Source organism: Eptesicus fuscus, chromosome 12 (genome assembly GCF_027574615.1).
Source record: "Eptesicus fuscus isolate TK198812 chromosome 12, DD_ASM_mEF_20220401, whole genome shotgun sequence".
Lineage (NCBI taxonomy): Eukaryota > Metazoa > Chordata > Mammalia > Chiroptera > Vespertilionidae > Eptesicus > Eptesicus fuscus.
In genome coordinates this window covers 39,536,521-39,558,062 of record NC_072484.1, presented here as the reverse complement: position 1 = coordinate 39,558,062, position 21,542 = coordinate 39,536,521, and the positions used below count along the sequence as shown (strand labels likewise).

Below are 21,542 nucleotides of genomic sequence, written 5' to 3'. Positions count from 1 at the left end.
CCTTAATGAATAATTTTCAAAGCTGGGGGCTGAGTATTTATAAACCATGTGATTCCATTGCCACCTGGTAGCACCACTTGTGCTTGGCTACAGAACTATTTATCCTTCTTTGTCACGTTCATGTTTTTTACCTGCTTGGGAACCTCTGTGTATGATTCTGATGACTATTATACTGTTATTTTAAAATGCACCATTATTATAATTTAAAATTTATTTCCTAGGACACTTCTGGCACCATAGTTTTTGCTCAATAAATACTGGTCAATTGATGAATAAATTAAATTGAGTGGTTTTTTTTTTTCCTTTGCATCCTATATGAGTATCATCTGAGCATTTATTATGGTGGTATTTAGTGCAACTCTTAAAAAGTACTGAAAAAATAATATTGCTATTGAATTCAGATGTAATAAATACTGTTATTAGGTATCTATTGTTTGGCGTGTGTGTGTGTGTGTGTGTGTGTGTGTGCATGTGTGTGTGTGTGTGTGTGTAAGAGAGAGAGAGAGGGGGACTGTGCTTTAAAAATCTGTCTTAAAGCAAAAAGAAGCTTCTGAGGTTGTAGTTTTTTGCACGTTCTCCCATTTACACTTATAAAAACTCAATCTTGACAAGTGTGAGTTTTGATTCTGTGAGGTCTTCAGCCACACATTCTTCCCATAAAATGTATCTGTCTGGCATATGAAGTTGTTTAGATGAGTCTAGCTCTACCCAGGAGAGGATGTTTGGAACAGATGTTCACTCCTCTGCTGAACTTAAGGCAGTCACCCCTCCCTTTCTGTACCTTTGAACTGATGTAGAGTTTTGAGCAAACTGCTGACCTATACCCCAATTTCATGTTGAGGGCATTTGGTCATCTTTTGTCATCTACTAGTTTCTTAATATGCTTACCTAAGAGATAGCCATGTTAGCAGAGTAGAACTGGAAACTTTGCAGCTTCTAAAACTCAAGATGGTTTTTAAATGTTTCACTTTTTAAATGTAAAGCTTTTTTTTTTTTTTAAATTAAGCTCCCTAAGGATGCTGAAACTATAGCTTACATTATTTAAAACTAAGTATTGAAACTTGGGTAGGAGTTATTTGGAAGACAAAGATCATTACTAAAGACAGCAAGCAGACCATGGGTCTCTCTTTACAGTCTCAATGGAAATTCACACTGGTTGTAGTCTTCAGTAGCTGTCTGTATCTCCCGGATGGGAGGATTTGGGTATAACCCATTTGCCATTTTCTACTCTATTTCCTGTTCATCCTCTTTGGTTGAGGTATATAGGGCTCAAGGTCAGGCTTGCAGACTTTAAAGATGACATACCCAGCAGTGGGTATTTGAATGGACATAGTATGAGGTCATTTAATCAACATTTTTAGTGGAATTTGGGAATGTCTTCATGAATATTGGCATAAATTAACACAATGATTGGTGCTAATTATACCAAAGTTTAGGCTACTCATCTATGGGGATAACTCTATTCATTATTTATAATTAGAGGCCCAGTGCATGAAATTTGTGCACTTGGCGGGGGGTGTCCCTCAGCCTAGCCTGTGCCCTCTCACAGTCTGGGAGCCCTGGGGGGATGTCTGACTGATGGCTTAGTGGGCCTAAGCTGTCAGTTGGACATCCTTAGCATTGCCACAGAGATGGGAGAGGCTCCCACCACTGCCGCTGTGCTCACCAGCTGTGAGCCTGGCTTCTGGCTGAGTGGCGCTCCCCCTGTGGGAGCACACTGACCACCAGGGGGCAGCTCCTGCGTTGAGTGTCTGCTCCCTGGTGGTCAGTGCACATCATAGTGACCAGTCATTCCACCATTTGGTCATTTGCATATTAGCCTTTTATTATATAAGATTATATAGGATTCGCTGTAGATGAGGCCCCCTAGAACCATAAGAAATGCAAAAAATTCACTGTTAACTCATTCTCGAATTGCCCCCACTTAAAATCAAATTGCCCCCCCCCCCCCCCCCCCCGTGGGGCATGTGCTGTACCTTGGGAACCACTGGGCTTGACACTTTTTCTCTCTGAGCTTCATTTCTGAATACATACACATATACCATGGGAATTGTAATCTCTTCTCCGCCTTCCTCACTGGGTTGTCATGAGGAGGTTCTGAGCTAATAAATCTAGAAATGTTTCATTAAGTGACATCGAAACGGAAAGGGACTGTTATTTTTAAGCCCACGGGTACCCTTGCAGGTAGCAGGTGCTGATTAGGGGAGGAGGGCATGATTATTTCCTGGGACTGTAGCTATCGAAGCTTTGCAGAGGATTCCATAGGCCTCAGAGGGGCAGGCTCTGGCCAGCAGCCCTGTAACAGTTGTAGTCCCTGGAGGCACTGGTGAGGGAAGGGGCGGTAGAGGGGCGCTAGGTTGGTGGTGAGGCCGAAGGGGGAGTAATTGTCAAACTTCCCTGCTTGGTGTCATTCTTTAAATTGTATGTGGCCCTTTCATAGCTGTAAGTGCTCAGGGAAGGGCTCCAATCTCCTGGAGCGGGGTGGGGACCAGGCCAGGGTGGGGCCAGACGGGCTAGGAGGGCGGGTTTAGCGGCGCCCGTGGAGAGGTTCAGTGCACTTCTGCTGTGGAGAAGGCATGCTGCTGTTGGGGGGTGGGGATAGGTCTGACCCTGGGGGGCCGCTCAGGCCTGCCTCCACCCAGGTCTGGAGTTGTAGGGAGGAGAGGTGTGCCCGCCCCAGCGGAGGGGGCCGGGCAGCAGTGGGCCGCGGGCCCCGGGTGCCTCAGGGGCGCTGACCTGACGGATCATCGCTGGTATGCTAGAGCTGTGGCGCCCCTGGTGGGGGTGGCGGGGGAAGAGATTGGGAGTTGGAGGTGCAGGCTGCAGCTACCCCCAAGGCTGGGTCTTCTCCCCATCTGGTCAGCCTCCCCGCCCCCCTGAAGGTGTGGGGGCCTGGGGTAGGGTGTCGGTGCAGGGGGATTGGAAGAGCTCCCCATGGCCGCTTCCTCTTCCTTCTTTGCAGTCTGGGCTCCTGTCAGGCGCTCTCCTCAGATTCCTGGGAACTTGGCTCCAGCCACCCTGCCCCTCCGTGGCTCCCTGCAGCCCCCGCCCCATTTGGCTCTCCCTGGCTGCCCACCTGTCAGGAAGCTGCCGGGGCGCCCAGCTGTGGGCAGTGCGTTCCTGGGGCAGGGGGTGGGGATGTAGGGAGCAGCTCCAGTAAAGTTTAGTAAACCCCAGGTCGGCGTTGGGATTTGGCTGTGGGGCTGTCGGGGATCTGCCTGGGCGGGATGAAATGGCGCTAGACCTGGAGTCCCGCACCGTGGCCCCGCCCACCCTGTGAACAGTTGTGATGTGATGGCAACCTGGATAATTTGCATATTCCTCTATTTTATATATAGAGATGAGATTCATTCTGTTAGGCTGATCTGTCTTAAAATGAAGATGATTTGTCTTTACAATGTGATACTTTTTGCAAATGATTCCAAGTACCTTATTTAGAAGTTTTAATATTTACTATGTAAACTATGAAGCTTAAAAAAGTGTCCTGTAAAATGAGAGACTATTCATAACTCAGATTTTTCTTCATTCAACTACCTTCACTTCAAAATCCTAAGTAATATGTACCTGCAATTCGATTTAGGAAACTATATATGTGTATTTATTTAAATAGAACTTAAATTATAATAGCAAACATTCTTTAGTATCAGCCACATTAAAATTTTTGCAGCAGAAAAAAGTGGCCAATTTTAATAATCCTCAATTCAAACGATTAGTTATACACTTTCTGTGCCTGGCCATTTAGACTTTGTTTCATGCTGACTTTGTTGGCATCAGTGTGTTTGGAGGATCCACAATTTTGCAGAGCTTAACCCTTCGAGATAAAAATCCTTTTCCTCCTCCCCTGCCTGGTTAAATGGGAAAATCTGCCAGGACTGATGAGCAGCCCATCAGTTATACATGGTGAGCCACAAAAAGACTATAGAAAAGACTATAAACATCTACAGTGTTAGTTACAGGGACATTATCCATAAAGTATGTAATCCCATCCAAACCTTCCTACGACAGTTTCACAGTGAGCCAGAATTTTTAGGGTATTTTCTATTTTCAACCCGTGATCCCGTGTAATACATAGTCTTGGCATTTCTTATCACTGCCAACCATGCATTTCTCATTTTAAAAAAATGTTTGTTCCAAATTTCAATACTGTGCATCCTTTTTGCCTTAGACCAAATGCCTATCACACATTCTCATCATTTTAATTAAACTCGGGCCAATCCAGGGCACATGTTTGATTTTGACTCAAAAGGTGCATGCAAATCACAAATTCTATGCAATTCAGAATGGAAATACTTCCTGTGGCCTTCTTTCAGCATGCAGAATGAAACAGTCTGCCAGATTTGTGATTGCACATCGTTAGAGCAGAGACCTGCTGATTCAAAAAATAGAAAAATAAACCCAGATTCACCTAATAAGTAAGCATCATGCATCTGTGGTTTTAAGATCATCAGTCTAAGGAAACAGAAGGCTGGGCCTGTAAGAAGGCAGTCCTCAATGCCAGCACAGCATCAGGTGAACCGAGAGCTCGCTGGCCACGTACACATGTGAAAACACTGGGCCCTAGGACATCATACATGGGATTGACAATTTGAAGTTCTTGGGGTCCTCAGACTCTTCAAGTACTTTCTTTCTGCATGGCCTTGAGCAAGGAAATTATTCCTTTTTCTGGCCTATAAAATGAAGGAAACACCAAAGAACCATGCCTGTTACACATTTTTTTTTTCTTTTTGCATAGTTTGTATGGTCAATTAGAGCCTTCAAAGAGGCAGTTCTGTAATTGCTAAATTCATTTTCACAAATCAAGATTTTATGTGAACATCGATAACTGGAAACTCAACAAAGAGAAATTCATCCATAAACAATGTCATCAAAATAGGCTCCTTAAAATCCCTTTTTGGAGAGTTTGTTGCCATCGTGAGTTATAATTGTATTACAACAATACAACAATAGTCTTTTTTTTTTTTTTTTTTTTGGTGTGTGTAAAAATTTCTGCACAAATGAGTTTGGGATGTGCTCATCTGCTAGGAATATCTTACAGTTTAAAATCCTTTCAAACAATGTGATTGAGCTTTTTAGATTTCATTATTATACCTGGGAGGAAGGGCGTGGAAGATTTGTGGGGACCTAAGTTTGTAGCACAGGATACTTACACATGTTAGTGATAACACAGGGCAGTGCTATAGTGTTCAATGGAATAAACCATTAGAGAGAAGGTTGAGCAATAATGAGAACACTTGCACCTGAGTTTACCTGAACCTCCCTTTGACTTTATCACCCTCCCCACAGTGCATTTTTAAATAAATTTCTGTATGCCCTGAACGAAAGGCCCAATATTACCATTTTTATATAAATACTGTTATCTACCAACTTGTAATGAACTGGCTCAACCTTCTACCCAGTGCAACAGACAATTCAATACTATATTTTACATGCTTTGTCTCATGATGTATATGTTATTATTATTTCTGTCTTACAGATGAGAAAACTGAGGCTTAGAGAATTTAAGTGACTTATTCAAGGCCACACAATAAGAAGCAAAATTAGAATTTGAACTTGAGTCTTCTTTACTCCAGAACCTGACTTTTAATCTAAACACCTTTCTATTCAAGGAGCTCATTCCATTATTAGACAACTCTAATGAACATATTAAATGGAAATCTGCCTTCCTGGCCTGTTTTGTACTTTAGAGTAACAGAGAACTAACCTACCAGACCACTCCCATGCTTTCAATGCTTTAACAACACGTTTTGGGCCTTTGCTATGTCCTAGGCATACTTCAAATTAAGTTCCTAAAAATTGCTGATACTTACTATGTTATTAAAATAGGGTTTTTGAGTGATGACTAATACATAATAAACTGTACATATTTCAAGTATATAATTCAATAGGTTTGTATTTGAAGTCAACACCATAATCAAGATAATGAAAATATCTATCACCCCCAAAAGTTTCCTTGTATACTTTCTAATCCTTCTCTTCAATGTGAATTATTTTGAGATTTATCTGCATTGCAGGGTGGATCAATAGTTCATTCCTTTTTATTGCCAAGTAGTAGTTCATGGTATGGATATAACATTAATCTTTATTTATGGACACTTGGGTTGTTTCCAGTATTTGCCTGTTATGAATATTAATGTTAGTCTTGGGCTGAACATATGCTTTCATGTCCCTTTGACTTAGTGGAATTGTTAGATTATATGGCAGGTGTATGTTTAACTTTTGAAAATACTACCTATCTGTTTTCCAAAGCAGTGCTACTATTTTGCATTCTCACTAGCTGTGTATCAGTATTCTAATTGCTCCATATCCTTGCCAACTAATATTTCAAATAGTTTGTTTTTTTAGTTTCCAATAAGTATGTAGTTATGTCATATTATGATTTTACTTTGCATTTTTCTGAGACTAATAAGTTTTGAATGTTGATTAAGCCAGATTAATTTTTCTTTTATGGATCATGATTTTGGTGTCTTATCTTAGAAATCTTTGTCTAATCCAATATCACAAAGGTTTTTACCCCATTTTTCACCTAGAAGTTTTATATTTTTAGGTTTCATATTTAGCTCAATGACTCATTTTAATTAATATGTGTATGTAATTATTGGTTGAAGTTTTGGGGTTTTTTTTGCATATGAGTATTCAATGGTTCCAACGCCATTTGTTGAAAAGATTGTCCTTTCTCCATTGAATTGCCTTTTCACTTTCATTAAAAATTGACCATGTACTCATGACTCTATTAGTGTATTCTCATTCTTTCTGATTGATCAAGTTCTCTATTTTTACATGAAATCACATTGTCTTGATTATAGTCACTTTATAATAAATCTTGAAATTCTATAGTGTCGGTTCTCTAAACTTGTTATCTTTTTTCAAAGTTATTTGACCTATTCTCTATCCTCTATATTTTCAAATGATTTTTAGAATAATTTGGTCAATTTCTGCCAAAAAAAAAGCCTCCTAGATTATGACTGGGATTGCACCAAATCTAGAGATTAATTTGAAGATATTTGACATTTTACAATTTGAGTTTTCTGAACCCATGAATATAAACATTTCTTCTTTTTAAATAACCTTATTTAATTTCTTTCAGTAATATTCTGTAGTTTTTAGTGTAAAAGTCATTCACATTTTTGTAAAGATTTATCTATACTTGTTTTATATTTTGACTCTATTTTAGATGGTATTGACTTATAATGTCCATTTCCCATTGTTCCTGGTATATAGAAATACAGTGGATTTTGTATGAATTTCTGTCATACGATTTAAAACATTTTTTTTATTGATTTCAGAGAGGAAAGGAGAAGGAAAGAGAGGGAAACATCAGTCATGAGAGAGAATTATCGATCGGCTGCCTCCTGCACGCCCCCTCCACTGGGGATTGAGCCCACAATCCAGGCATGTGTCCTTGACCGGAATCGAACCTGGGACCTTTCAGTCTGCAGGCCAATGCTCTATCCACTGAGCCAAATTAGCTAGGGCTCTATCACACAGTCTTGCTAAACTCACTTATTAGTTTCATATTCTCTTGAATTTTCTACATAGGTTATCATGTGGTCAGGGAATAAGAATAATTTTACTTCTCCCTTCTATCTGGATTCCTTTTATTTCATTTCCTTGCCTTATTCCACTGGCTGGAATATCCAGTACAATGTTGAAGAGAATTGTGAGAGAAGACATCCTTATCTTGTTTCTGATGTTTGCATCTCTCTTTCTTGCTTTGTGTTCTGCAGGGACAAAAGCTAAATCTTTTGTTTTTGTAGTCATTAACACAATATTTAGGAAACAGCAGATATCTAGAAAAGGTAAAAAAATTAATGAAAGAAGTGTGGGACCCACTCCATTCCATATCCACAGCTTAATGTAAGATTGAAGATGGATAGACATCGGAGTACAAAGTTTTACCCTAAAATGAAATTGTTTTTATGGAATAATAGGGTGTAGAGAAAGAATGCCTTGTTCTCTGCTTGTGGCAGGGAGGAAGAAAATGATAAGGGACTCTTGAAAGATTTTCTGGAGAAGGTGATGCTGAGCTGGATCTGGAGTGATTAATAGTCAGAAGAAGGGAGAAGAGCATTTTAAGTATAAGAAAATATACAAACAGATAACTTGTAGTGTACTTAGGGAAATAGAATAAATGCAGTATAAAAAACTTTTAAAAATTTCAAAATTTGACCCCCTGGCAATGGGCAAGGAGACATCTGATTGGTGATGTTGCTCTTATATCAATCAGGGGCAAAGCAGATGTACAGTCCTTAGTTCATCCTAGCTTGATGCCTGTGTCAGTGGCCAGAGCTGTTTCATGCCTGAGGCACATAAAAAAATAAATAAAAATTTCAAAATTTGGCTTTCTTATTTCCTCCCTCCTCTATTATTCTTGTCTCTGGATTTAGTTTCCAGTTTCCTCAACTCTGCTTCCCATGAAATAATTCTTGAATCTCATCACTCTGGTTTCGCACTCTGGAGCCTTTCTGGTTTACCTGCACCCCCTTTCTCAAAATATAGCCCACAGAAAAAACACCAAGCTCCAGGTGTGACTAACCAATCAAAGTGCAGGATAATTGCTCTCTTGGTCTGGACATTGTAATTACAGGATCCAAATGCACATGGCACACTCACCTACACCTGCCTTCTCCAAATATAATTTTGATGTTTTAAAGAAACTACTAGTAAATGTGGCAGCAACCTCTATGCCACTTTCATCACATTTGATTCAAACCCCAAGGAATCTTGCTTGTCTCCTTAGTATCTCGTTTTGCAATCTAGCCTAAGTATATCTCTCTCCTCTGACTTAAAAGGCACTATTTTGTATTCTTGGAATAAGGAAGACATTTTACTTCAGTGGGAATTTCTAGGAGATATTTGGATGAAGAGGCAGTCCTAGGGGCCATGGGGGATTATACTGATGTTCTTAGGGAACTTTGGTCAAGCTTAGTGGAGCATCATAGTTTTGTTTCATATAGTGAGAAACTGATATTAAATTCATCTGGTATAAACTAATTACAAGAGATCAGCATCTAACATTTGTCTTAATACTATGTAGTGTTTGAAGGACTGAATATCTACTCTGCAAATGGTTCTTGGTAAAACATGCTTTCAAATTCTTCTCAAAGCTCAGCAGAGTGGATGGTAAGGTCCTATATCAACAAGCTTCATTCTTATTTACCATTTCTTATTTACTTTTATTTCTCTATGAAACTTGCAACACAGTATGTTGTCCTTTAATTAAATAAACTCGCACACACTTTCCCACACACACTCAAATACATGTGCATATACATGTGCACACACATGCACTACACACACAGAAAACGGCCCATTTATCCATCGGACTGTAAGTAGTAAGCTAATGTCTTTTAAAAGAGGATGTGTCCCTTTGTCTGTTTTTTTAGCAGACACCAGGATAGATTCTGTGAGGCATGAATTTCTTGTAAGGACATCGGGAGTGATATCTCAGTGAAGCTTCTTTGTTTTGTTTGAAGTAAATTCCCAAACATTAGACACATATTCATTAACATGAAGTTATGAAAACACATTTCAGAGTCCACTGCAATGGAAAAAAAAATGGAGAAGGTTCAGTAGCTGATGAGTTGTGTGATCATATGACCTCTATAGTTCCTTTCAATGCTTAATTTACATACCCTGGCCTGGTGGGACTTAGCAAGGAAGCAGGAGGACTGCCCTCACTGACTTTAAATTCAGAATCAGATAGGGAGACCCCATTAGGAGAAGCCACTTTTGACTCTGATTAGTTGCATTGCTCTCTTGTCCTGTGATGCCATGGTTTTCCTTACCAGCACATTTAATATAAATCTGTTTGTAGTTTTTGTCTTTGTTTCTCACCGGCATTTGGTAAACCTTTTAGTAGCCATATCACTCTACAGAGCAATGAACTGCCCATTCAGCCTCAAATGTACTCTTCCCATTCTTCTCTGATCCTAACAATTGAATTAAACTGAACCAATGAAACTGAATTGAAGTCACTGTCCCTTAGTCTTGAGCTAGCCTCCATTTTCATCCTCTTTCTGAAAGCTTTGTGGGCCATGTACAATGAAAGCTTTTGCAGTCTATTGTTAGCCCATGGCTTAGACCTTGTGTTTCCTTTAGAATAGTGATTTATCTCTTTTGGGGAGCAAGCAAGAGGAAGGACACCTGAAGTGTAGGAAAGTTATTAAGGGGAAAGAATGAGAAAGAGATGCAAGATACAAGCCTTTTCTGACCAATTTCAGGCATATGCTACCTTATCCCATGGCAGACACCAAGATGATTGCTACCTAATGATATTCAATTCATTGACATGTGGGCATCTCAGGAATAGATGTCCCTTATGTACCTGGAGACTTATGGATCAAAGTTGAGGAAAGGATGTTTATTAGCTATAATCTAGCTTATATTAGGTTATGCAAATCCATTGCATTTTGCACGCCTGTTCTATATTGTTGCTTTGTTTCAGCAAGGCCTTTACCCTGCTTTTTAGAGCTCCAGAAATACCTGGATATAACTATTGTCTTTCAGGTCTACTCAAGAGTTTTTTATGTTCTCTGGACACATAGTCTCTCTAGCCAGCCTTGTCTAAGAAGGCTATGTTGCACCCTGCTACACTATGGATTTTCCCTTTATTCCAATGGAACAAGCGTGGGTTAATTTAAGAAGGAACTAAAGTCTCTTTCCTCCAGAGTTCTCTACTAAGTTGCTATAGAGTCTCTGTTGAACACTCACAGGATACCTTGCTCCATATTACTCCCCATTCTGATGTCAGTTTACAAGAAATGGGGGAATGTTTGAGTCTGGGGATGAAATTTCCAACTCTCTAGCAAAGAAGAGGCCTAGATTCATCAGAGCAGTGATATAAACAAATGACAAGTGGTGACTTTAGTGAACCTCAACCAACCACAGCTGCATTAAACCAATGACCCAAGAAGTCTGGTATTTTGTTATCATATAGGATACAGCCCAATATCAACACTCTGAAGGAAAAACATGTGTGAGAGAAGCAACCCAGTTTCTGCCAAACATTGGGATAAAGGCTAAACAAGCAGCTGGTGATTTAAGACAGAGATACAGAAAACACAAGGTCAGTGATTCCTGACCATATCTCCCTTTGAAGCAGGCAGAAAATTCCTCATCACCCAGAAAATCCACCATCCCTCCATTACATTAGAGAGATATGTATTTCACAATCAACTGAGAGTTAAGAGCTCTTTATTGGAGGCACAGAGTTTAGTTTTTGGCCATCTTTTTCATAGTTTGTTTCAGTTTAATTTAATTCAGTTCAATCCAAAAAAACATTTATTGAGGGACTAGACTATGTATTATGAAGGATGTGAAGATGATTAAGTTTCTGCTCTCAGAGAACATATCATATCCTGGGGAAGCAAGAAAGACACATCTAATTATGAAAGGAGGGCTGTGGTAAGGGCCCTTTGACGGAGACAGAATGCTATAAATCCAAAGGAGAAAAAGACAGCAGCTCAGTGGAGGAGGAGACAGTTGAGTTGGCCCTGGAACACTGAATAGAATTTCATTCAGTGGAACTGGGGAGGTTTTAGGGGAAGGGAGAGAAAGCATGCTTGAGGATGAGTTAATGGTCTGATAAGAGGCACTGGGTTGTGAAATTTCATTGTGTGTTTAAGAAATGGTGACTCATCTGGTATGGCTTGTATGTAGCTTCCTGAGAGATGGACTACAAACATAAGTAGGGCTGGATTGTGAGGAGCCTTGAGTGGCATGAATTTGGCTTTCAGATTGATTGAGAAATTCATTCATTCAATGAGCGTTTATTAAGCACCTACCATGTAAAGATTGGATTAGGGTTGTAATAGTGGTGAATGAGAGACAAAACTGTGTTCTCCCGTGGGGCTTCATATTATAGTGCAGAGCCAGTCTATTAAAAGGTAGACAAACAAAAAAGATTATTTTAAGGAGAAATTATTGCTAAGCAGGAAATAAAGCAGGGTGGTTGGAGACAGAATGGGGGTGGTCAAGGGTGACCACTCCAAAGACAGTATTTGTGCTGAGACTTCACTGATGAGAATACATCAGTCATGCAAAGAGAAGGAAGGAAAAAGAGTTCCATGTAGAGAAACAGAAAACAACAAAATCTAAGAGAGGAATGTTTGAAGAACAAAAGGTCAAGGAGTCTAGATAACAGAAAGTGAGGGGACAGTGGTATGAGATGTAGTTATAGAAGGGGCAGAGCCTGTTCATGTAGGGTCTTGCAAGCCATATAAGTTGGGCTCTATTCTGAGTGTAAGGGGAAGCCATTGAGGGATTAAGACAGGGGAGTATCATATGTTGGCTTACCCTTTGCTCTGCAGCAAACTAATTATAGTGAATCAAGAATAGAAATAGAGAGAAACCAATAGAGATGCTACTGAATTTCAGGTGAGATATGATGGTGGCTTGGATTAAGACGGTACCAATGGAAAAGAAGAGAAGGTAACTAAATTGGCATATATTTTAAAGTTAGTGCCAATAGGAGTTGGTGTTGAATTAGATGCTGAAGAGAAAGAAAGAACAATCAACGATGGCCCTGAGGGTTTTAGTTTGAGCAGATGGTTGTGTCATTTGCTGAGATGGAAAAGACTGGAGAAGAGATTGATTTGAGGAGAAGTACATCAAGGAAGTGTTTTCTTTTTTCTTTTTCTTTTTGTGAAATAGATTATTAACTTTGAATGTCCTACCAATCACCTAAGTGGTGATGTCAGTGGCTGGCTATCATATGAGTTATTACTCTGATTTCAGGGCAAAGGTCATAGTTGGAAATAATAAATTTAGGCATGTACTTAGCCTAGAGGAGTAAATAATGTGGGTTGATTTCTTTTCACTTATAAAACACTGTCTTTTTTTTAGGGGGCTTGATAGTGATCATAAAAACTACACAGATATTGATAATTCTATGAAAAAGACTGCTTAATCACCAGACCAAATTTCCAAGCTTAAGAACACCATTATTTCAGTAAGAAAAACATTAATAAAAATAAACATATTGACTATTTTGTAAATTTTCAAGCCCTGGTGTATTACAAATGCCTGCATTTACTACTATGGATTCACATTATTACAATGAGATATAGGAATGGCTGGTGGATATTTTTCAGACCAGTAAAATCTTATTTTTAACTTGGACATTGAGGAAAACCCTATTGCTTATTCATGAGGTATTTTGAGGTCATTAGAAAAAAAGAGTATAAATATGCCAGTATTATCATGATAACATCTTAAAAATTCAAAATTGAAGTATCCCTTTAATGCCCTCTGAATTCCTAATTTATTGGGCCACTAAATTCATATAGAGAACATGACTTGGGAATACAGCCAGAATGACTTAGGAGAGAAGACAATACCACGTAGAGATTCTTTAAAGCTGGGTATCCTCAGCTTTAAAGAATGCTTCATCCATGCTAAATAATAATTACATCAACAATAATAAACTCTCTCAACAGAAATTTATTAGATCTTCCACCTCCATGTGAAATCTTTCAAAGGACTCTTTATTCAGCTGAAATGCTCTCTTGCATGATGTGCAAATGAGGATGAAATAAAGCCTGAGAATGTGGTCAGGGAGACTGAGATGGAATAAGCAGACCAAAAAATATTAAACCAGAAAGTAATGCATGAACTGAAGTACACCTGGTAAGTATGCGTACCATTGCTCTATGCTAAAAACCATCACAAACCATTTGGAGTAATCAAAAAAATTGCTGCCCAGGTGCAGCAGTTTATATTTTGAAAATGAAATAAATCTAGTGGATACTGTGGATGAAGAACTTACAAAATCTTATTAGAAAAATAAATCTGTTTTGAGTTAGAAGAGTGAAAAAATCCTAACAAATTACTGGAGAAGAAGTGTTGCAAAACTCAATACATTCATGTTTATTCAATAATCACACACATGTTCCATTAAGAAATGCAGGAAAAAAGTGCAATAAATATTGACTTTCACAGCAAAATGTAGACGTGTATGTGCAAAGAATAATGAATCCCTTTCATGACGGTTTGGGAAAAATAGAAACTTTGAGCTATTTACACCGGTTGAAAAATAAGAAAGCTATCCTCTTCAGTAGCAGGGGGGAAAAGCATTTCAAGTTAGTTGTATAGAGATTATTCATTTGACTTGATTCTTTATATGCAGAAAAACCAGTTCCTATTTGGTTCTTTTTTTGAATGTAGGAAATCATGGGGCAAGACATACACTTGGAACTCTTTTAATTCGGGAGGGAGACAAAATCATGAATCAACTCCCCCTTTCATGCTGTTGCTTTCCCTAAAGCTCTCTAAATAGAGAAAGGACTCAAATTCACTTTGGGCCTTGGTAGAAATCACACTGTGTTCTAAACACCTCATACCACTCCCTAACAATATTTCTATCCAGGAAAAATCATGTTAAAATGAACTTAAGAGCAAACTAGAGGAGGGGGAATGACAGAAGCATTTTGGAAATTCTTATGCTCTATTGATCAGAGCACATAACTTGATACAACCTTTGAGATGGAAGGTGGCACAACTGGATTAAATATTAAAAAGTTAAAATGCTCAGGTCTTTAACCTATCAATTCTATGGGATCCTAAGAAAGTAATCAGAAGATGCATGTAACAATTTTCATGTGAATATATTAAACAGCCTTATTTATAATGGTGAAAATGTGGAATTGACCTATATTTTAATGGTAAATGATTTAATAAATTAAATTATGATTCACAGGGGACCACTGTGAAACTTTTAGAAATCATGTTTTAAAGAATATTTATTTACCTACAAAATGTTAATGATTGTTAAATGCATAGACAACACATATGGTTTAGCTTCTATTATGTTATATGTGTTTATATATAAGACTAGAGGCCTGGGGCATGAATTCGTGCATGGGTGGGGTCTGGCCAGCCCACCCTGATTGGGGCCGATTGAGGCTGGGCCAGCCGGGGGGAGGAGACATGGGAGGTTGGCTGGCCGGTCCTGCCCCTGATGGGGTGGGGGGGGCGCGATTGGGGCTGCAGTGTGTGTCAAAGCAACCAGTCATTCTGGTTGTTCCAGCATTCCAGTCGCTTGGCTTTTATATATATAGATGTCTAGAAAAAAAGACTGGAAGGAAATATTTTAAAAATGTTAACTGCTGAGTGATGGAGTTTTGCATAATTTAAATGTTCACATTTTTTGTTTTTTGTGTATTTTCAAAATTCCTATGCTAATTGCTTTTATTTTATTTTTTATTTATTTATTTATTTTTTTTTCTTATATTTTATTGATTTTTTACAGAGAGGAAGGGAGAGAGATAGAGAGTTAGAAACATCGATGAGAGAGAATCATCTATTAGCTGCCTCCTGCACACCCACTACTGGGGATGTGCCTGCAACCAAGGTACATGCCCTTGACCGGAATCGAACCTGGGACCTTTCAGTCCGCAGGCTGATGCTCTATCCACTGAGCCAAACCAGTTTCGGCTACTTTTATACTCAGAAAGGAAAAACTTAATAAGTGTTTTTAAAGAGAAAGACAACCAAAAGGTCAAAGAAAGAGTTCTGACTTAGTTATTGGAAGAAGGAGACAGAATCTCAAGTCTTGTTTTCCTTGAATCAATGGGTGAAATTGATCCTGCTTTCTTCCTAAGTCTCTACCTGACCAGCAGTAGTCGGGAGACTTTGAATGGGTAGGATCTGGGTCAACAAGTCCAAAATGTGAAACACTGGTTGGACTTAAAAAAAATAAAATACTCATTAGTTCAACTGGAAAGAGCTAATCTCTGGAAGTACCCAATCTGCTCTGTGATTCCTGGTGGGACAACTGAATGGCAGTCTCCACCTTCAGAAACTTGCTTAACCCCTAACCCCCTGCAGTGCAGAGCTTCCACTGACCCCCTGCTGATTTTTCAAGAGTTCCCAAGGTTATCGTCAGCCTGGTGGGGCATAACACAGTAAGAAAAATAGGACTTGGGTTTCGTAGTTCCACGTGTAAATGCAGACACAATCACTTGCCCTCAACATTATAAGATCATATAATGGTGCTTGGTAAATTGCTTTGAGATACGCAGGCAAGTCTGTAATTCCATTACCAGCCTTTAATCAGTATTTCTATTCACTCATGTAAGAACCATTGAAAACTATTGATCCTGAACTTTATATAGTCATCAGCAAGTGAGTCTGGGAAAGTTTAGGTGCCAAGATCTAAGCAAACTCACAGGATAAACAACTGTAATAGCATTAGGCAGATAAAACCAATGCAAACCATTTGAAGTTTGTATGATGATAAAGGAAAATCAATAAGGAAATATTTCTGCTGAGAAATAAGAGAACAAACTGAAAGGAATGGGGATGTCCACTACTGATTTGGCCCATCATTTCACTCATCCTCCCTCTATTAAATAGATGTTTGAGAGTTGATTTTTATCATCAAGAATACTGACTTCCCAGTTTGGAAGTTTTTAACCAATACTACATAGAGCAATGGTGAAGATTTTAGCTATTTAGCAACAAATTGTCAACAGGAATTCTTTCAATACATTTTTTAATACATCATACTAACATTTATGTGTGCATGGTTTGTACCTTGGGTTTTATTGGCTCCAACATGCTCAGTGAAATGTTAAGTCAGCCATCCATGGTGCCAGTGGGACTCTATGATAAGGGAATGGTGGTAAACTATGAAGAGTTTCTACTTGTATTATGGATAACTGTTGATCAATGAGATTCTTTTCACTAGTGCTATGCAGCTTGTTTGTCAATTAATATAGCACTAGAGCAAGTTTTGTAGAGACTTATCATCCACTGCCCATCCATTTATCATCCATCCACTCATCCATCCATCTGAAATAATTTCAGATTCCCTACAAAATATAAGATAGAAGTAGAATAGTAAAAAAAGATTAAATACAGGATTGGGCAAAAGTAGGTTTATAGTTGTGAGTACACAAAACAGTTTATTCTTATATTTATTAATTATTGTATTATTTTTCATATGAACAACTGTAAACCTACTTTTGTCCAATCTGTAAAGCCAAGAATGAGTTTACTAAGTTTGAATGAGTTCTCCGCATTTTCCAGAAGTGGGCTAAATTTCTAGTGGCTCCTGGAGAGAGAGAGAGAGGAAATCTTGTTCCATGAATCCCTGAACTTCCCAGCAGGTTGCCAGGGGAATTTACAGCAGGTGAGACCAGCTAGGGTAGAGTTGACTCCTGCTTAGTTAGAGGAGTTCTAAGTTTATGTGTTTTATGTGGTGTGGGTTTTGTGTAAGATTTAAGGTAAAATAGCATCTTTTCTGAATCGTGTGGCTATTCTTCTTGCAGGTAATGTATATCCATTCTTGGTACTAAGGCTCTGGGACATCACATCATGGACAAGGTGCTGATGTTACAGTGAGCGATGTACTCAACAACACCGTTGAAGAGAATTGTGGAAGGTAAGTGTATTTTCCTAGTTGAAGGTTTAAGTAGCTCATTCCATTTATTTATTCAACAAATACTTATCAAACACCTGCTATGTGAGCTGCATATGGCCTGAGATGGGGGCGGGGGGCGGTGGACAGGTGACATACTACTGAATATAAGGCATATGTTTTTTATTTTGAGAAAGTCTTTTTGATATTAGCCATGCATAAAAGTTATACAATAAGGTAGATAATAAGACTAAAACCATCAACTTTAGACATGAGAGCTTTGTAATCAGAGAATTTTACCACAATTATATTATCATAGGCTTTTCAAATCAGGCTGGCCTGACAGTCATTAAAGAATGTCCAGGTTTGGATAAACAGAGAAACATGGAGAAGGCATGCAGGTATTGTCACCAAAGAGGAAGTAAATAAAAACTATTAAGAAAAGTACTGTCACAAGTTTCTGATTGGGCAGGGAGAAGGACGGAAGAGAGAAGAATTTATAACTTCAGAGTAAAAACCCAGAAATTTCCTGACGTTCTGTAGTGGATGATTTTTGCACCTGCCAATGTGAAAGACTACCCTCCCTCCCTGGCATAGATAATTGACATCTAATTTTACCATTTTGGCTAGAGAGTGAAAGAAGACATCCTGAAGAAGAGAGGGGAGGGGGGTGAAAAGGGATGGCAGACTACAGCTTCCGAGATTAAGGCTGTACTTACCAAATACTAGTAACCTTTTTCAGTCACCCTCTTTTAAAAAAAAAACCCACACAACAGCATTATTATACATTCTATAAGATATGTTATTTTAAAAGAGCCACTCTTTTGGTCGTGGTGTACTGTGTAGAAGAGTATGGATTTGAAGCCTAGTTATTAACTATACAACCTTTGGTAAGTAACGTGGCTTTTCTGAGTCTCTCTGTTTCTTCATTTTCAAAATGGAGATAATAACAGATAATCTCCCTAATCCCAGAGCGTATGAAATCAGGGTTATATTTGTGAAAGATGCCACGATTTACATATATTTGTGAAAGATCCCTGGGAGGATCCACAAGAAACTAACGAAGTGGTTGCATTTGAGGAGAAGTGAGAAATTAGGGGTGGGGGTGGAGGGTGGAGAAGGAAGAGAAAGATGATAAAAGGGGAGAGGGGAGACATTTAAAAAAAAAAAGAATAGTTTGATTGATTTTTAAAGAAAGGGGAAGGGAGAGGGAGAGAGAAAAACATCCATGTGACAGTGATACTTGATCCACTGCCTCCTGCATGACCCATACCAGGAATTGAGCCCGCAGGCATGTGCCCTGACTGGGAATCAAACTGTGACCTCCTGGCTCATAGGTCGATGGTCAACCACTGAGCTCCGCCAGTCGGGCTCTGAAGAGATTCTTTGATTTAAAATGGTTAAAGCTTTCTTCTCTTCTGGGTGGTAACGGCCCCGGATGACAACCTTTTCTAATAATCTTGTAAACCTAAAATGTTCTTATCTCCAATTCAGACATTTAACTGTATCCTTTTCTGCATTTTTCTGACCGTTTCTTTTCCTATCCTTTCCAACAGGGCATATTTGCTCAGGCTCATTCGTGATTGGCTGTGTCTCTCTCTTGACACTCTTTCCCTTGGTGACTATGGCCACAGTTGCATCTCTGCCCATTAATTCTGCATTGATGGCCCCAGTTCAGATCTCCCATTCAAGCTCTGCCTGCCTACAGAGTGTCTGTTCTTGGATAGATACTTCATAAGGCAGGAGTTTTGTCTGTTTTATTTAATGACGTATCCCCCACTCCTTCCTTTCCTTCCTTCTTTCTTCCTTCTACTCATTTATTTTCAATTCACTCCAATCTTTGCCCTGCTTACTGAACTCAAACTAAGGTCACAGTGAGCTCCACCTTGTCAAGTCCCTGATGTCCCAACTCCCTGTTATAACCTCTTATAATACCTTAGACCTTTTTCTTTGTTGCACACGATTTTTAATGTATGTCATTAATTACTTGATGTTGCTCTTCCCATTAGGTTACAAATTCCAGGAAGTTAGAACTACATTTGTTCTGCCCATCAGTGCTGGACAAATTGTAGGCACTTAACAAATATTCAGCCCTAACTGGTTTGGCTCAGTGGATAGAGCATTGGCCTGCGGACTGAAAGGTCCCAGGTTCGATTCCAATCATGGGCATGTACCTTGGTTGCGGGCACATCCCCAGTAGGAGGTGTGCAAGAGGCAGCTGATCGATGTTTCTTTCTCATCGATGTTTCTAACTCTCTATCCCTCTTCCTTCCTCTCTGTAAAAAATCAATAAAATATATTAAAAAATATTCATTGATGAAATAAATAAATAAACTACTTATCTGCTAATTGAATTATTTGTATTTAACAATTTATTTATTTATAGAAAAGTTCATCAGTGCCCATGGAACAGAGCAGTTGGAATCAAAGGGAGCAAATATGACACATAAAAAAGTTGTTCTGAAGTGGAAGAGGGAAGCTTTCTGAACAGTGTGCAAAAGTAACTTTATTTGTCATTCACCACTCAGGTTGCCAAAGATAGTCTCTTAACACTGGCTTTTTAATTAAAATCTTCTCTTACATTATGAGTTACTAGAGGTCCAGTGCATGAAATTCGTGCACAGGATGGTTGGGGGATTATCCCTCAGCCTGGCCTGCACCCTCTCGCAATCCAGGAACCACTGGCTCCTAACCGCTTACCTGCCTGCCTGCTTGATTGCCCCTAACCACACTGCCTGCCTGCCTGATCGCCCCTAACTGCTGGCCTGCCTGCCTGATTGCCCCTAACCACTCTGCCTGCCTGCCTGATAGCCCCTAACTGCCTCTGCCTTGGCCCCCACTGCGGCGGCTTCGTCTGTAAGGATGTCCGGAATGACGTCTGGAAGGTTGTTTGGCTGTCCGGTCTAATTAGCATATTATACTTTTATTATTATAGATTATTATGTTTTTTGGCTTGGATTGCTAATATGCCTAATTAGTTGCCTATGTTGGGTTCATCTTAGCTTTTTTGGAGTCCTGTGTAAGCTCAGGTACCTAGAGATTTAATTACAGAACTCAACCCTTCTCCATTATTTTCATAGACTGTAATCAAACCTATCCTTGGCAACTCTTCATTGGAAATTCCTTTGACACCTGTTAAGTCGTTTTCTTCATTAATGCCTAATAAGTCTTCAGAGTCAAAGAATATCTGAAAAATAAACATAATTTCAGAGACCAGAGTCAAAAGGAACCCTACATGAAAGGGTTTTTGATATGCCACAGATGGGAACAAGAAGAGACTGGATTAGGAAGATGGGGAGGAATTAGCAAATGCCAAGGCATATCAGATGGACTTATGGTGTCTTCCACATTTTGGAACCTCTAATACCACTGAAGATTTTAGAATTTGGAAGATTTGTGTAAACCTGAAAGTTAACCTCTAGACTACCTGAAATATTTTGGCTATACTTGGATTTAGAAATTTTGGGATGAACATTAGAAAATTCTGGGAGACTGCCTCCTTGAAATGGTTAGAATCTGAGTTATTGCTGAAATTGTATCAACAGTAAAGTGTTCTAGTAATAGTTGAGCTGTAGTTGAAACTCTGTACAAGATCCAGGAAGCTGTATCTTGAGTAGGGTAGTCATATAAGAAAGAGTTATTGAAAATGTATTTAAGCCCAGTCCTTCTAAAATGTGATTTGAAGTTCTGTCCATGTGGATAAACGAGATTATTTTAGTAAACAAAAAAACAAACACTTTACTGGCCCAAAACAAAATGACCGAATTTAGTGAAGCAAGCGACTAAAAATGTATCTGATATTTAATAAACAGATTGTCTAAATTCTTACTAAGACCATGAGAATTATAGTTCCCATGCTGACATATTCTCTTGCTGGCTTTCATGAAACAAGCAGCCTTGGGGAGAATCCTAGTGGCAAGGAACTGAAGGTGGTGTCTGGCCAACAGCCAGCAAGGAACTTAGGCTCTCAGTCCAACAACCCATCAGGAACTGAGCACTGCCAACGATCACATGAACCTGGAGCAGGTTCTTCTCCAGTCCAGCCTTCACATGAGACTCCAGCCCCAGCTGATACCTTGATTGCAGAGTTGTGAAAGACCCCGGAGCAGAGGATCCAGGGAAGCTGTGTTGGACTCCTGACCCACAAAATTAGGATAATATAAGTATGCTGTTTTAAACCAGT

General features: G+C 39.2%; 1 long non-coding RNA gene and 1 pseudogene across 1 annotated transcript in view; both read left to right on the top strand.

Moving 5' to 3' along the window:
- Positions 1 to 8,165: 8,165 nt before the first annotated feature.
- Positions 8,166 to 8,310, top strand: LOC129151040 (small nucleolar RNA SNORA48; annotated as a pseudogene).
- A 5,302-nt stretch (positions 8,311 to 13,612) lies between these two features.
- LOC129150913 (uncharacterized) overlaps positions 13,613 to 21,542 on the top strand; it is a 63,766-nt gene continuing 55,836 nt past the window's right edge. Inside the window, exons 1-2 of the long non-coding RNA XR_008557720.1 lie at positions 13,613 to 13,626; positions 17,271 to 17,383. This is a non-coding gene — a long non-coding RNA (uncharacterized LOC129150913). The remainder of the gene's footprint in view (positions 13,627 to 17,270; positions 17,384 to 21,542) is intronic.